Here is a 14766-nt window from a genome sequence, read left to right as displayed (position 1 = left end):
TTGGCATTGGCTTTGAGAATTCCCCCTGGTTGTCTGTCTATGCTGTTATTTTGTTTGTATCTGTTCCTTCCACTTTTAAGGCATGGTCTACATTGCATTGATCTATATGTAGTCTCTTGGGAAAGATCTTGGCTTGTCAATTTAAATATTCCTGTCTGTCAGCCATTGTTTCAGGGTTCCTCTCTGGTTCTCTCTGTTTCTTTTTAGGGCAATCTTGCTATTGGAGTTTGTCTGTCAGAGGTAAAATAAGTTGAAGAAACAGCCACCTACAGATACAAGAGTGTCTAAGATAATGTTTTACTGTAATGATCTGGCTTTTTAATAACTTTCTGGATTATTATACAATCTTGAAGTTAGAGTTGTTCTGTCAAAGGTAAAATAAGTTGAAGAAATTTGTATATGCAGGTCTGTTTTAAAGGTTCCTATATGTTAGCCCTGGTTTCAGTGATCCTCACTTGTCTGTTTTTTGTATCTGTTACTGGCCCTTTAAGTCAAGGGTCAAGCTGCATTGATCTTACCAGTAGTTTCTTGAGAAGACTGATCTTGGCTAAAAGGGCCTCCTATATGTATAAGCCTACCTAGGAGAAAGATTTTAATGTAACACAATTTGGACTTTGAATATTTTTTTTCTGGATTATTATACAATCTTGCAGTTGAAGTTGGTCTGTCAGGGGTAAAGTATATAAAAGAGATTCTGTATGTATAAGCATTTATGCAGGTACATTATAAGGGATCTGAACAGTCAGGAACTAAGTTGAAGGTGCTTGAAAGCACTGTCTCTTGTGTGCAAAGATAGGAGGACACCAGAAGAAAGGGTAAAAAAAAGGTTTAAATCCTTCAAACCCAGGGCTGGCCCTCCCAGAACTGTTTCTCTGCCTGGCCCCAGGCAGTCACAGATCATCTCATTGTGGATCAAGGATACCTGCCCTAATCTTGGAAAAAATTCCAGAAAAAATGCCTGGGCTATCAAAAAATGGCCAAAGAGAACCTGGCCTCTGCCCTGTCTTCCAGCCCATGGAAGGGCAGTGGGGGTGGAAGCTGATGGCCACAAAGAATGTGGCAGTAGGTTTCAACATTTTCAGCTTAAGACCAGGGGACAGGAAAAATCTCCCCTTTTAAGGTCTGACAAGGCACCACTGGGGCAAGACAATTCTTTCTATAACAGTATCCCATAAAACTAAAAGCTGCAGAACCACAAACTCCCAGACCCATGTGGATTAAAAGGTGACCTAAATTCAGTTATTGCCAGAACTGCCTTGGAATGACATGAGGGAATAATCCAAAGGATAAGGAAGATGGAAATTATACTAGCCTTGTCTTTAGTATCTGCTCACTTACACTAAAACAAAGTCTAGAGGATATATCTTTCACAATTATTTTGAGAAATAAATTTGTAGAGAGCCCCAGGACCCTTAAATATGCCATTGGTCAATTTTAATGTAGGTCAGATTTTTAAATGGGAACTGCTGCCACTGAACTGGAAAACTTAAAGTATGTAGTAGGAAAAAGCTGATCCTGGGATGGTAGGGGCCAAATGGTAGCACTCAGTAACCAAAGAAAAGGTGATTATGATTACCATGTGGAGACTAGGGTCAAAGGAGCAGTTACATTAATCTGACCTGCAGAGACTATAGTACTGGTTACTTGATCACTGGGTTTCTACAAATTAAATAGATGGGAAATCTATTAAATTCTTACTGGATCTGCATAAGCAGAAGAGTTCCAGATCAAGTAAACAGAAGTCAAACTTGAATTACAAGAAGAGTCAAAGACCTTCCTTCAATCAATTCCCAGATTGGAGCCAGTTTGCAGAACCACAAGGCTTTGAATGAAAGGGAGACTGGGTACCTTTGTTGAAAGACCCTCTGCACTGCCAACATGTAAACTATTAATCTTTCTCCTAGGCTTATTCCAAGAAACCTAATACTTCTTACCAGGATTACTGCACTGAGGAAAAGGAAATAATAAGGTATATGAGGGAGATTATGGGATATGCCTCTGAACTGACACTGATTCCAGTAAACCCAAACAAAGCACTGCTATGGCCCACCAGGTAGGGGCTGGTTGATGGAGGTCACGTGATCAATGGAATTTTAGTTTAAGTTCCTCTCACAGTTGGCTCAGAGGTCCTTGATCCCACCCATTGTTAGCTCACCAATTATTTAATGCATCGCTAAAATAAACATACTTAGAAGCTGGAGACTCCCTACATTGACCCATGGAGTTGGGGGCTATGATGGTGGAAAAGGTGAAATGGAAGATACTAAAACTCTCTCTATCAGAAAAATAATAAATCAAAAGCAATATTGCATTCCTGGAGGGACTGCAAAAATTAATGCCACCTTAAAGAACTTAAAGGGTATAGGGGGCATTAATTTTTCCCATTGTATCCTCATTCAACATTCCTATTCAGCTTGTGCAGAAAACAGATGGATCATGGAGAATGATAGTGGATTACCATAAGTTTAAGAAAGTAGTGACTTCAATGACAACTTTTGTACCAGATACATCAGCAAATTAACACATCCCTGGGTACCTGGAATCAGCAGGCAAGGCCAACAATATGCTTTCATCATCTTACCTCAGCAGCATTATGTCAAAACATCAACTCACAAGGATCTTTACATATTTTTCCCACAAAACATAACACTGGTCCATGAAATGGTTAACATTATGCTGATTAGACATAATGAATAAAACATAGCCATTACACTACTTTTTTTGATAAGATGGTCATAGATTTGAGCACAGCATGACTGGAAAACTGTTGATGAGGAAAAATGAGGGATAAATATGTGGATAGGCTTCTCTGAATGGTTAAACATCATGAAGATACTTGTGCCCCATGTGAATGCTCACTAAAGAGTGACCTCAGTAGAGCAGGAATTTTAATAATCTGTGGAAGCCATTCAGACTCTCTTCCCAGTCACTCCTGTAAAGTAAGCCCATGAACAGAGTGTCTATGGTGGGAAGGATGGACTTGGTGACATGAACTTCTACTCAGAAAGGCTGAACTAACTTCAGGGTCTCACTGAGTTGTCTACTGCCTCGCAGTTGCTGATGATGGCTTTGAACTCACAATCCTCCTGCTTCAGGCCACCTGAGCTACTGGGATTACAGGTGTGTGCCACCATACCCAGTTTGTTTTTTGTTTTCTGTGAGACAGGACTCACTATTGGCTTTTTTTTTTCTTTTTTCTTTTGGTACTGGGGATTGAACTCAGGGCGTGTGACCATCCCCAGTCCTATTTTTTTGTATTTTATTTAGAGACAGGGTCTCACTGAGTTGCTTAGACCCTTGCTTTTACTGAGATTGGGTTTGAACTTGTGATCCTCCTGCCTCAGCCTCCTGAGTTGCTGGATTACAAGCATACACTACCATGAACGGCTGACTGTTGGCTTTATTATGTCATGTCCAGTATAATTTCCTGGGCATTGTTTACATTTCATTGTAATTTTGCATTTAAAAACATAGAAAATACTATGTTAACTTATGGGAAAGATGCAAAAAATTTTATAAAGATAAAACATACCAACATCCCAACCTGCCTAGGTTATGAAATGATATCCCAATTTTTGAAGGATTTTGGATACTCTCTACAATCCCATCTGTTCAGAATTCTCACTGTTATACATTTTTATCAAAATAAGTGTATTAGTAAGTGACATAATAAGTGTAGTTGTGAACTTCAGCCAAAGGTCATACAAAACTGTTAGGCCAGTTTGAGGTGACTCGGGAAACAAAGTACCAGGCAACCCACGCATTCGAAAGAACAACCAATCAGATGCTAACAGGCAAGCAGTGATAGTGCTTTATAACCCCCTGTCAATCAGCGGGTCTTCTGACCAATCCTGGAAGGACATACATCTCAGCAAAATCCCCTGGCCAACCCCCTTTCATGTCCCAAGCCCTACCTTCCTGCCCTAATCCCAATAAAATTCCAATCCAGCTGAGTCTGGGTAAGATTCCCCTGGACCTACTCTGTTGGACTGGAGGGTCTCACCTGGGAGTGAATATCAATAAATCTTTGTTCAGCAGCTTTTCATCTGCCTCGTTTTCATCACTGGTGCCTGACCCTACTCCTGGTGCTAAAAACTCAGGAGGGCTTTTTGGGTCTCCCCCATAGGGTTTGACGTCCACACTCTTCTTCCAAGGAATCAGGAAATTCCTAAGCTGCTGTTTCTTTCCCTCTGCCTTCATCTGGAGTACGTTCCCTCATTTCCCCTGACCACCCATGTGGTCTATCTGTAAGTCATGTGCATACCATAGTCCCCTGCCCATTCTGCTCAAGGCCCCAGGAACTGTGGGGACATCCCAGTCTGTGAGTGAGCCACTCCCATCCCTGGTGGGACACAAGGACGCCTCAACCCTGGCCCGGCACTTATGTGTCTCTCGGGGGAGTGTGATCAAAATTTGGGACATCTTTTTCTGCCCCCACTCACCCCTGAGTGTGCCAGAAGGTCATGGGAAACAGAGTCCTCCTTAGACAATGGGTAAAACTGGCCCCCAGAAGGAACTCACTGATTTGGACAATTTCTGTCACTAGACAGGGAAGTGGGCAGAAGTCCCTTACATCTGCAGGCACATTCAGGCTTTTTGGGATATATACTCCAGTCCTATCCTCTTCTCTACCTGTTCTACTGCTCAAGAATTCCTTGCTAGAGAAAATCCAATCCCCTTTCCCATTGTTCTTTTACATTTCCTTCCTCATTCTCAGATCCACCTGAGTTACTCTCAACCCTTCATTCTCTTCTTCCTCCTCCCTACCCTGGCCAATCCTCTTCCTCCTCCCCTCCCACACCTGCACCCTCCCCTCCCCTCCTCCTAATACCACAACTCCTCCTCCCCCACTCCACAACCCTCCCCCTCCATCCCTCTCCCCCCCTCCTGCAGTCATTATTCCTCTGCCCACCTCTTCTACTGATACAACCCTTACCCCTCCTGCCAATGGATCTCTCCACCCACTCACTCCTCTCTTCTTCTGTCAGTGCCCACAGTCAATCCCACTAGGCCCTCTTACGAGCTAACCCAAAGCTCCTTTGTCCTCTTAGGGAAGTGGCTGGTGCCAAAGGGATTGTCTGAGTACACGTCCCATTCTCACTTAAAGATTTCTCCCAGATTGAAAAGCTCCTTGGGTCTTTCTATGCTGACACTTCTACTTACAGCAAGGAATTCTGATACTTCTCTTAAACTTAGAATCTAACCTGGCATGATGTCTATGTCATTCTCCCCTCCACCCTTTCCCCAGAAGGGTAAGACTTGCATCCAGCAGGCCACATGAGATCATGCTTTACCAAATTTGTCATAACAGATATAACTCTCCCCACAGGTAAAGCAGCTTTTCCCATAACTAAATCCAACTGGGACTACCAAGATGGCCAACAAGGTTGCTGTTACTGCACTCACATGGTCCAATATCTTATAGCGGGCATGCAGGCAATTTCCAATAAGGGGGTTAACTTTGATTAGAGAAATCACCCAGAATCCAGATGAGAATCCAGCCTTAGTTTTCAACCATCTTAAAGAGGCCCTCACCAAATATACTAAGCTAGAGCCTGAGTCTCCCTCCAGAGCTACAGGGTTAGCAACCCATTCCATTACCCAATCAGCCCAAGATATAAGAAAAAAGCTCAAAGGAACTGAGGAGGGCCCTCAGATCCATATCCAAGATCTGGTGAAAATGGCCTTTAAAGTCTATAATGCCTGGGAAGAATTGGCCGAACTAGCCAGGCAGGCTCAATTGCAGAAAAAGGTAATACTCCAAACCTAGGCTTCGACAGCAGCCCTGAGGCCTACGGCTCCAGTGAAGTCTTCAGGAGAAACCAGCATTCCTCTCTGCCAGGTGCTTGCTCAAATGTGGATGTGAAGGTCACTGTGATTGCCAATGCCCAAACCCACGGTCCCTCTCCAGGCTGTACCCCACCTGTAAGCAGACAGTTCATTGGAAAAGTGACTGCCGCATGGCTGGCCCTTCCTTGGCGCTGCCATGTGGGGGTATGACCAGCCAGGCAGTCCCTTCTCTTGAACTACTGGGGTTCACAGAAGACTGAAGAATCCTGGACTCAAGGACCCCATCACCCTCACTGAGCCCAGGGTAACACTCCAGGTATTGGATAAGTCCATAACCTTCCTTGTGGACTCAGGGTAGGGGCTACCTATTCTGTCTTGTCTGCTCACTCTGGGCCTGTGTTTCCTTCCCCGATCTCAGTTATGGAGATTGACAGCAAACCCTTCTTCCCAAACTGTACTGCTAAGCTGGCCTGTGCCCTGGAGGGACACCCTTTCACACATTCTTTTCTGGACATTCCATCCTGTCCAGTTCCTCTCCTAAGCAGAGATGTTCTCCAATTATTAGGAGCTACCCTGTGACCGGATTATTCATCTCTTCCCCAAGCTTTGCTCCGCTGGGATTCTTCTGCTGGTGCAATGGTACCCTAATAAAAAATCTACGCCTCAGCATGCCCTTCGCTTTTTGTGTTCCTTTCATCTTTGTCCCTCAGTCAACTCTGTACAGTGAGGATGAGTTAACATGGCTTGTTACCACCTCCCTTTCCAGGACAAGATGGGATGCTTTCTACCAGTAGTAGTGGACTCTCCTTGGCCTCCTTACTCGCTGCCTCAGGACTGGGTGAAGGAGGAATTGGTTATGCAGTAACCACTACACAGAAGCTTGAACAACAACTTTGGGAAGCAGTAGAGGCATCGGCCGCCTTTCTCGTTTCCCTGAAAAGGCAAATAACATCTATTGCCTAAGTTTCATTACAGAACTGTAAAGCCCCTAGACCTCCTGACAGCAGACAAAGGAGGAATCTGTCTATTCCTGAAAGAAGAATGCTGCTACTATATCATTGAAACTGGATTGGTCGAAAAGAATATCAAAAGCCTCTGTTGTTTGCATGAAAGGCTTAAACAGCAACAATCAAATGACCCTTGACCAGGCTGGCTAAACTCAACCCTCATTACATGGCTGACTCCCATTCTCACTCCTATGTTTGTAATGGGACTTCTATTAATGATTGCTCCCTGCCTCCTTGGGTTCGCCCCAAAGTGCATGGGTGAAATTGCCAGAGTGACCTACAACCAGATGCTCCTACACCCCTATAGTTGCCTCCCTACCAAAACCAATGTCTGAGCCAACCCCTTTCCCTCAGCACTCCTAGCCAGCAGGAAGTAGCCAAATGTAATTATGAACCCTATATCATCAAAAAGACCAGGATGTTAGGTCGGTTTGAGGTTGCTATGGGAACAAAGCACCAGACAACTCACACAATGTGAAAGAACAACCAAGCAGGAACTGACAGACAAGCAGTGATAGTGCCTTATAACTACCTGTCAATCAGCGAACTCTAAAAACTCCCTTTTTCTGTCCCAAACCTTCCCTTCCTGCCCTAAGTTCAATAAAATTCCAATCCAGCTGAGCCTAAGTGTGATTCTCCTGGACCCACTCTGTTGGACTGGAGGGTCACCTGAGAATGAATCTCAATAAAGCCTTGTTCAGTAGCTTTTAATCTGCCTCCTTTTCATCACCAGTGTCTGAGCTTACAAAAGCTTCTGAGATCTGCCTCTTGTAGCTTAAAAATGTGTTGACATGATTTGCTCTTATGGCGTTTCCTTGTACTTCCTTTATTGTAACTTGAGTTTAATAATCCAGCATGTTACAATTTTAACTTGAGTGAACTAAGTGTAGTTCCCCCCATGACCCCTCTAGTTTTAGTTGTTGTTGGTTTTTTTGTTTGTTTGTTGGTTGGTTGGTTTAGTTGTTGTTGGTTTTTTTGTTTGTTTGTTTGTTTTTTGGTTCAGGGGTGCTTAACCACTGAGACACATTCCAAGCCCTTTTTATTTATTTATTTTTTATTTTGAGACAGGGCCTTTTCAAGCTACTTAGGACCTTGCTAAGTTACTGAGGCTGGCTTTTTTTTTCTTCCTGCCTCAGTCTTATGAGTCATTGGGATTACATGCCTGCACCACCACACCCTGCTTCACTTTTTTGCTATAACCAAATGTAGGGGTTTGTCTGAGCCATGTATCCAGCAGTGAACCACTGCAGCAAGGAGCTTGTCATCTCTAAGGTGATGCTGCTGGTCCATATCTCTACCACAGAACTGCAGCAGTGTCACATCTGCACCATTCCTGAATATTGGTCCATTTTAAAATTTTGGTTGTTTTGGTAAATAGAAAATCATTTAGTATTTTGGATTATTTATTATTTCCAAATTAAGATATAAAAGAACACAAATTTAAGTGAATAATAACTGCCAACAATATAAAACAGGCAGAGTGGTAAGGAGCTAAGAGGTCCACTGCAGAGGCTCCTAAGAGATATGACAGGCGAAGGAGTGGTCTCTGGCTCTATAATTTCCTTACAAATGATTTCTTTTTAAATGCTGAGACTATAAACAAGTGCTTCCTCAACTTATGATAGGTATACACCAAAATAAAACATAAGTTAAAAATGCATTTAATATACCTATTATACATAAGCTTTGCCTACCTTAAATGTGCTCAGAATACTTTCAGTAGTCTACAGTTGGGCAAAATAATCCAACACAAACTTATGTATTGTATAATAAGGTGATAAATATCACATGGATTTAAATGAATACCATATTGAAAGGAAAAGACAGGATTGTTGTAAGGGAGCACTCTCCCACAATTGAATATGAAAATTGGTTAAGTCAAACCATCATAAATAAGAAAATCTCTGTATTTTTATCTGGTGAGTAAGAGGGCAACAAACAATTCTCTTAGCCAGGAGCAGGAGACTTAAACAAGGAGAATCAGAGAGGAAACCTTGCTTTGGCTATGAAAAGGAATGGGTAGAAAGTCTACTCAGGGCCTATTTACCTGGAATGGAGTCTGAAATAATATGCTTTATGAGAGGAGGTTTATATCACATTTTATGTTAAACCAGGACAAAATTGAGAACAAAAACAAAGCAAATAACCTGACAAGGATGAGCTTTGCTTATCTTTCACAAATATTCTGGACATAAGAAAAAAGAATTTCTTTTTATGTGAGTTTTTAAAAATGTGCTTCACTGAATGAAAATTTACATGAGTTTATATAAAAACTGTTTATGTGAGCCCAAGATGGAGCACTTCCAGCTCTCATTCTGAGGTTTCCTATGTTCTTCTCAGCCTGTAGTACAGAACAACTCAGTCCCAGTGTATGCGAACCAGCATCAAGGTGCTATGAGACCAAAGAATGAGATGCAGACAGATCTAGGATTAAAGAGGGCACTTTACTGGGGGATCTACTGATGTAAGAGTGGCAGTGATAGCAATTGCATCCCCACAACTTTGCCAGAATGAAAAGTGTGTATTGTATATGGGTCTGGTCAAAAACAACTTCATCCTAGCTGCAATGTAGCTGGTTTATCTTAAACGAAAATCAAAGAGTTGTTCACTTTTCTACTACTAAGTTCCAGTCATAAAGCTCTAGTTAATACAATACATGACTCTATTGACTTCATCTATTTATAATATGCTGGGAAACAATGCAGGAGAAACCAGCTAGGGTTACTTTGGGGTAATCATGGTGGTGACAACTTTAGATGGCTTCAGTCATGTGAAGCTGATCACATGCATGTGTAACTAACTTGTAACTGGCTCTTAAAATCTCACATGCACCCTTCTTCCATGATGGGCCTTGAGCCTGAGAGGAGTTTTAATATTGTGTAGACAGCATGACAAAAGACATCCTGTATGGCTTGTAAGCAGAGTCCAAAGCACCAGTAGGAGCACATGAACAAAAAGGAGCAAGATGACAATTATGCAAGTGATCATAATAACCATTTTTTTCCACCAGAAGTCCCAGGAACCAAATCAATGACTTATCATTGTTCTTTATCCAGGGAGAACATTACATAGGCATTACTTTATGTTTTCATGTGTGACTTGAGGTTTGTGACTGTACAGACAACATTTTGTCTTTATAACAGCAATTGTTCCACAGAAAATAGAAAAACAGTGAGAGACTGCAGCTACAAAAAGAAAAATAAATGTTTAATAGGGACTTGTCAAGTTAATCTGCACCTTCCAAAAAGAAAGTACTGGTGACAACTTATCTGTTCTAGAACAAGGCAATGACAACTGGGGAAGATGCTGTAGAGCATCCCACTCATGGACAGAGTCCATGAGGGACTCTTAAAATGAATAGTGAATGACATGCCTGACTAGAAGTCTAAGTTCAGCTCCCTGAGTATTTTCTTTAACACATTAGGTCATGATCACAAGTCCACAGCCCAATAAGACCAACAGGAATTTAGTTAGGAAGACTGGAGATTCCTCACACTATGGCAAGAAATATCCAGCCCACATTTGGTGGTAAATGGATAAAGCTGGAAAGTATATGCAAAATAAGCCAATCCCCCCAAATCAAAGGCCAAATGTTTTCTCTGATATGAAGATGCTAATTCTCAATCAGAGGGTAGGGCTAAGGGAGAATAGAGTTACTTTAGATTAGGTAGAGGAGAGTGAAGGGAGGGCAGGGGATAGGAAGGATAATAGAATGAATTGGACATTATTACCCTACACACATATATGACTACACAACTAGTATGATTCTACATCATGTACAACCCAGAAGAATGAGAAACTATACTCCATTTATGTATGATGTGTCAAAGTTCATTCTACTGTCACGTGTAACTAATTAGAACAACATAAAAAAATAGCCAACCCATCTCTGGGGGACACACTACTTAAGCCCCCATTGACTTGTCCCCTACCCTGGATTTAATGCTGTGTGCAAAACAGCAGAGCTCTTTGTGTCAACTCTGGCAGTATATCATCTGGATGTACAGCTTTGACATCCACAGTCTTTGGGGCAGGGGTCAGAGCTCCCATATGCTTATAAGGAGAAGGTATCCAAGACTTTTTGGGCATTTAAACTTACTATCATTTCTTTTTTTTTCTTTTCTTTGTTCTTTTTAGATACACATGACAATATAGTGTATTGTGTCATATTATACACATACCTCTCCAAAGATTCCAGGCCATAGCCAAGGTGGGTTTGCCTAATAGGCCAATATCCAACACTTGAATAAGACTTTCTCTCTCCACCAAACCTGCTTGCTGCTCTAGAGTTATATGGCAAGTGGAAATTACATGATGCTTCATGTCCTTGGGACCAATGCTGAATAGCATGGCTTGTGAAATGCATGTCCTGACACTGACAATACAGTATGGATACCCATATATTACATTAGCTTCTCAAGACCTTTGAAAGTGGTGGTCTAAATAGCTCTCTTGCTAGGGAAGACTACATAGGTTGAGGCATATTTGTGTCCTTTATTGTTTAGCTAGAGGCCGATATGATCAATATTCCAGTCCCACACTAGTTTTTGTTCCCAATGTGGCTCAAAGGACAGGACTGGAGGCAGAAGAATCTGTCACTGAGATGTGACCAGGAGTAAGTCATTATGTTTTAGGGATAATTCTGTCTCTGACCCTCTTCCATCCTATTTTAGCACTTTCTAAATTACTTTTTCTGTACCCTCCTCATCAAGTGTACTGCCTGGGTCCTGGCCAGAGCCTGCATTATAGTCAAAGTATCCAGCTTTATATTTCCAGGTACAAAGTTGACTGTGTCATAAATAATCATTTTTTTCCAGCTTCCTGTCACATTTCTTGCCACATGTTGGCTTCCAAGGCTTTTCCAGTAAAGATCATAGTCCACTTGTAACTGTGCCATCTATAATTTAAGGCCATTATAAAGTGTCCAGTTGTTAGTACAATATCCAGTGACCAGCTGACAGGTACTACAATCCACATTGCATAAGTTTGTCTTCTGGATGCAAAGATTTTTCTCCTGTCTCATTCCAGATGGTATGAATAACAGATTGTACTGCAAAATCAGTATAAATCCTTGGCTTCCCCCATGCTGAACAATTTTCAGGCATGGGGTTACCCCTCTTATACCTGTGAGATCAGTGGCACTGGGGCAGCCACCTGGGATAATGAGGAACAGGTAAAAGCACTCTGCGTTGTTGTAATACACATGCCATTTTTTAGGGGTCTGTGCTACAGGAGATTGATGCAGGTTAAATAGGCCATCCACCCACCTATATGTCAATTCACATTACGTTCAGTAAAGATTTGGACAGTGGCTCCACTGTGGTAGGTCATTTTATACTCCTAAAAACTGCTGTTATAAATAGCTATACTAATAGTTTCAGCTCCCTTCTACACTTATGGACAAAATCCTATAATCACATTTTCCAGTAAGCTAAGTTCATCCCATCTACTGTACAGGTGATATCTAACCACATTGGCATCCCTGGTAGAGAGGTATCCAGAGATTGTACCTGGGCTTTTCCAAATTTGCTTTTCCAAATTCTCTCTGCTGGGGGACATCTCAGTTCCATCTGGCTTCTTCATCAGCCCATGTAGTAGGCATGGATATTGTGTGAGAGCCTGCTAATAAGAGAGGGTCCAAAAGACCCATCTACATTCTTTACTGCTTGGGTGATGGAAAACGTTTTCACTTTATCTCTCACCATGTCTAGAATCAAATGGGTCTTACCTGAACAGATCATCCCATGAACTTCATAGGGCCTTGGATTTTGTTGAGGTTGACAGCCATCTCCTGACATGTACTTGCATTCTATAACAGAGGATGATCTTTCCCAGTTAGCAGGATATCATCAATTTAATAGAACCAGATAATATCAGTAGAAAATGAGAACAGATCAAGGTTCCAAGTCACCATGCCATGACAGATGATAGGACTGTTCAGATATCCCAGAAAGTGAACCTGGAAGGTCCACTGACTTTCCCAACAACTGAGTGTGAACTGGTCTTGCAAGTCCAGTTTCAAAGGGTTGTTGAAAAAGGTGTTAGCCAAGTCCAGAACCCCATGCACAGAGCCAAGGGAGGGTGCATTTAATGAGTACAGGTTTTAATTTTTCAAGATAAAAAAGTTCTGGAGATCTATTGCACAACATTTTGAATATACTTAATATGGTAGAACTACAAATTTGGAAGTGATTAAGAGGTAAAAAAAAGATTTAATAACCTATGTTCAGTATGTGCAGTATATGGCAAATCAATTATACCTAATAAACCAGTTAAAAATAAAGTTAGATAAACAAAGAAAGCAATCCACAGAATGAGAGAAAATATTTGCAATCTAAATTTGATGAAGAATCATTACTGAGTTTTTATAGCTCAACAACAAGGAAGCAACCCAATTTGAAATTGGACAAAGAACAACAATATGCCTTTCCCCAAAGAAGATGTAAAAATAGTCAATCACAGGAAAACATCACTGTCATGAGGGAAAAGAAAATCAGCAATTGGTGGTATCATTTTACATGCATTACAATGGCTGTTTTAAGCTAAATGAAAATAAATGTTATAGGGAATAAGGAGAAAATGAAACTAAAAATTTTCTGTTGGAAATTTAAATTAAGCAACAATGTTGAAGGTGGAATTATTACATGATTAAGCAAATCCACTTGTAAGTATGTTCCAAAGAGAATTTGGAAGGAGAGCTTTCAGGACTCATTTTTCCAAACTGGACAGTGCAATTTAGACAATGGAAAATTCTATTTCCTCTGAATATTGTTAGTGCCATATGGCTGGACCCCAGCTTCATCACCTGGGCAATGGATATGATCCTTGCCTTTGTGTGTGGACTGGGGCTCTTTCTCCTCTTATTTCCCTACCTCCAGGGTAATCCATCCTTCCTACCATGAAAGAGAAAGGGAGAACTCAGAAAGGGAAGAAACCCATAGGCCACACTCAACAAGAAAAAAATATTCTTTTTTGTCTCCTTTTTTTCCCCCTCAAATAAATAAATGCACTTCAAAAAAGAGAAATCTCAGGACAGAACAAAAAGTCATTCTGAGACAGAAATGAGACATGATTTTTTTGCTACTATGAATTATATAGTGCAGGGCACAAAACACACAAATAGGAATAGCTCTGCAGCCATCCAGCTGCAACGACAACTAAGGCCCATAACCACTGGCTTCAGCAAGGGAACGGTCAAACCCTCTCTGCACTGAGACTTCACCCTCTGCCCTCATCCTTTAGAACAGTGCTCCATGTGTGGGGGAAAGAGAGATAGAGAGAGGGACATAGAGAGAGACTGCACACTTTCTGTTAGTGTAAACTTTCTTTTTCTTTCCTACTTTTTTCACTTTACTTTCATAACTCCTTAAAGACCGGAACACATTAGAGTCTTCTGGGGTGACAGAGGACATGGCTCAGTCTCCCACATCTGGGAACATTGGAATATAAGGAACACAAGTGGGAGAGAGAGACCCCTTGGATCCCCTACTCATCAACAGCTCAGTATCCTTTCCCTCCCTCCCCCTTCTTTCTTTTCCTGTTCAGAATCCCAAAAATCCTTACAGAGAAAACTAAGTGTGCCATGCCTTCCTCAAAATCCTTCTGTGCATGCCAACTGGTTAGAATAACCTCAGGTTCTCACCCACTGCCTCAAAGTCCTGCAGGGTGTGGCCCCTGGGGGCCTCTGTGGCCTTACTCTCACCATGCCCCTCACCCAAGGCATTCCACCCATGAGGGTTTTTCCCTGATCCATTTGGATGCTGTTCCTTCCCAGAAACCCTGCTTGATTTCCCTGTGCATGGAATGCACACTCCCCAATGATACAGGGCTCCTTCCCTTCTCAATGGGCTTCTTCCTGAATCCCCATCCCAAAAATCTGCCACAGTATCCAGGAGGGACAGGTCTGTTTTTTCTAATCCATGCCACTGCCTGGCCCACTGCTATCTACAGTATGTATTTATTCATTGTC

At 41.8% G+C, this 14766-nt stretch overlaps 1 long non-coding RNA gene across 3 annotated transcripts in view; it reads right to left on the bottom strand.

Annotated features, from left to right (window-relative positions):
* LOC144369931 (uncharacterized) overlaps window positions 1-14766 on the bottom strand; it is an 82959-nt gene that overhangs the window by 33629 nt on the left and 34564 nt on the right. For 2 of the 3 annotated variants that reach the window (XR_013429777.1, XR_013429776.1), the window contains one exon: window positions 12526-12606. The exons of the other annotated variant lie outside the window; for it this stretch is intronic. This is a non-coding gene — a long non-coding RNA (uncharacterized LOC144369931). The remainder of the gene's footprint in view (window positions 1-12525; window positions 12607-14766) is intronic. 3 annotated transcript variants of the gene reach the window in all.

Source organism: Ictidomys tridecemlineatus, chromosome 13 (genome assembly GCF_052094955.1).
Source record: "Ictidomys tridecemlineatus isolate mIctTri1 chromosome 13, mIctTri1.hap1, whole genome shotgun sequence".
In the NCBI taxonomy this organism is placed as follows: domain Eukaryota; kingdom Metazoa; phylum Chordata; class Mammalia; order Rodentia; family Sciuridae; genus Ictidomys; species Ictidomys tridecemlineatus.
This window is presented reverse-complemented; position numbering and strand designations above follow the sequence as displayed.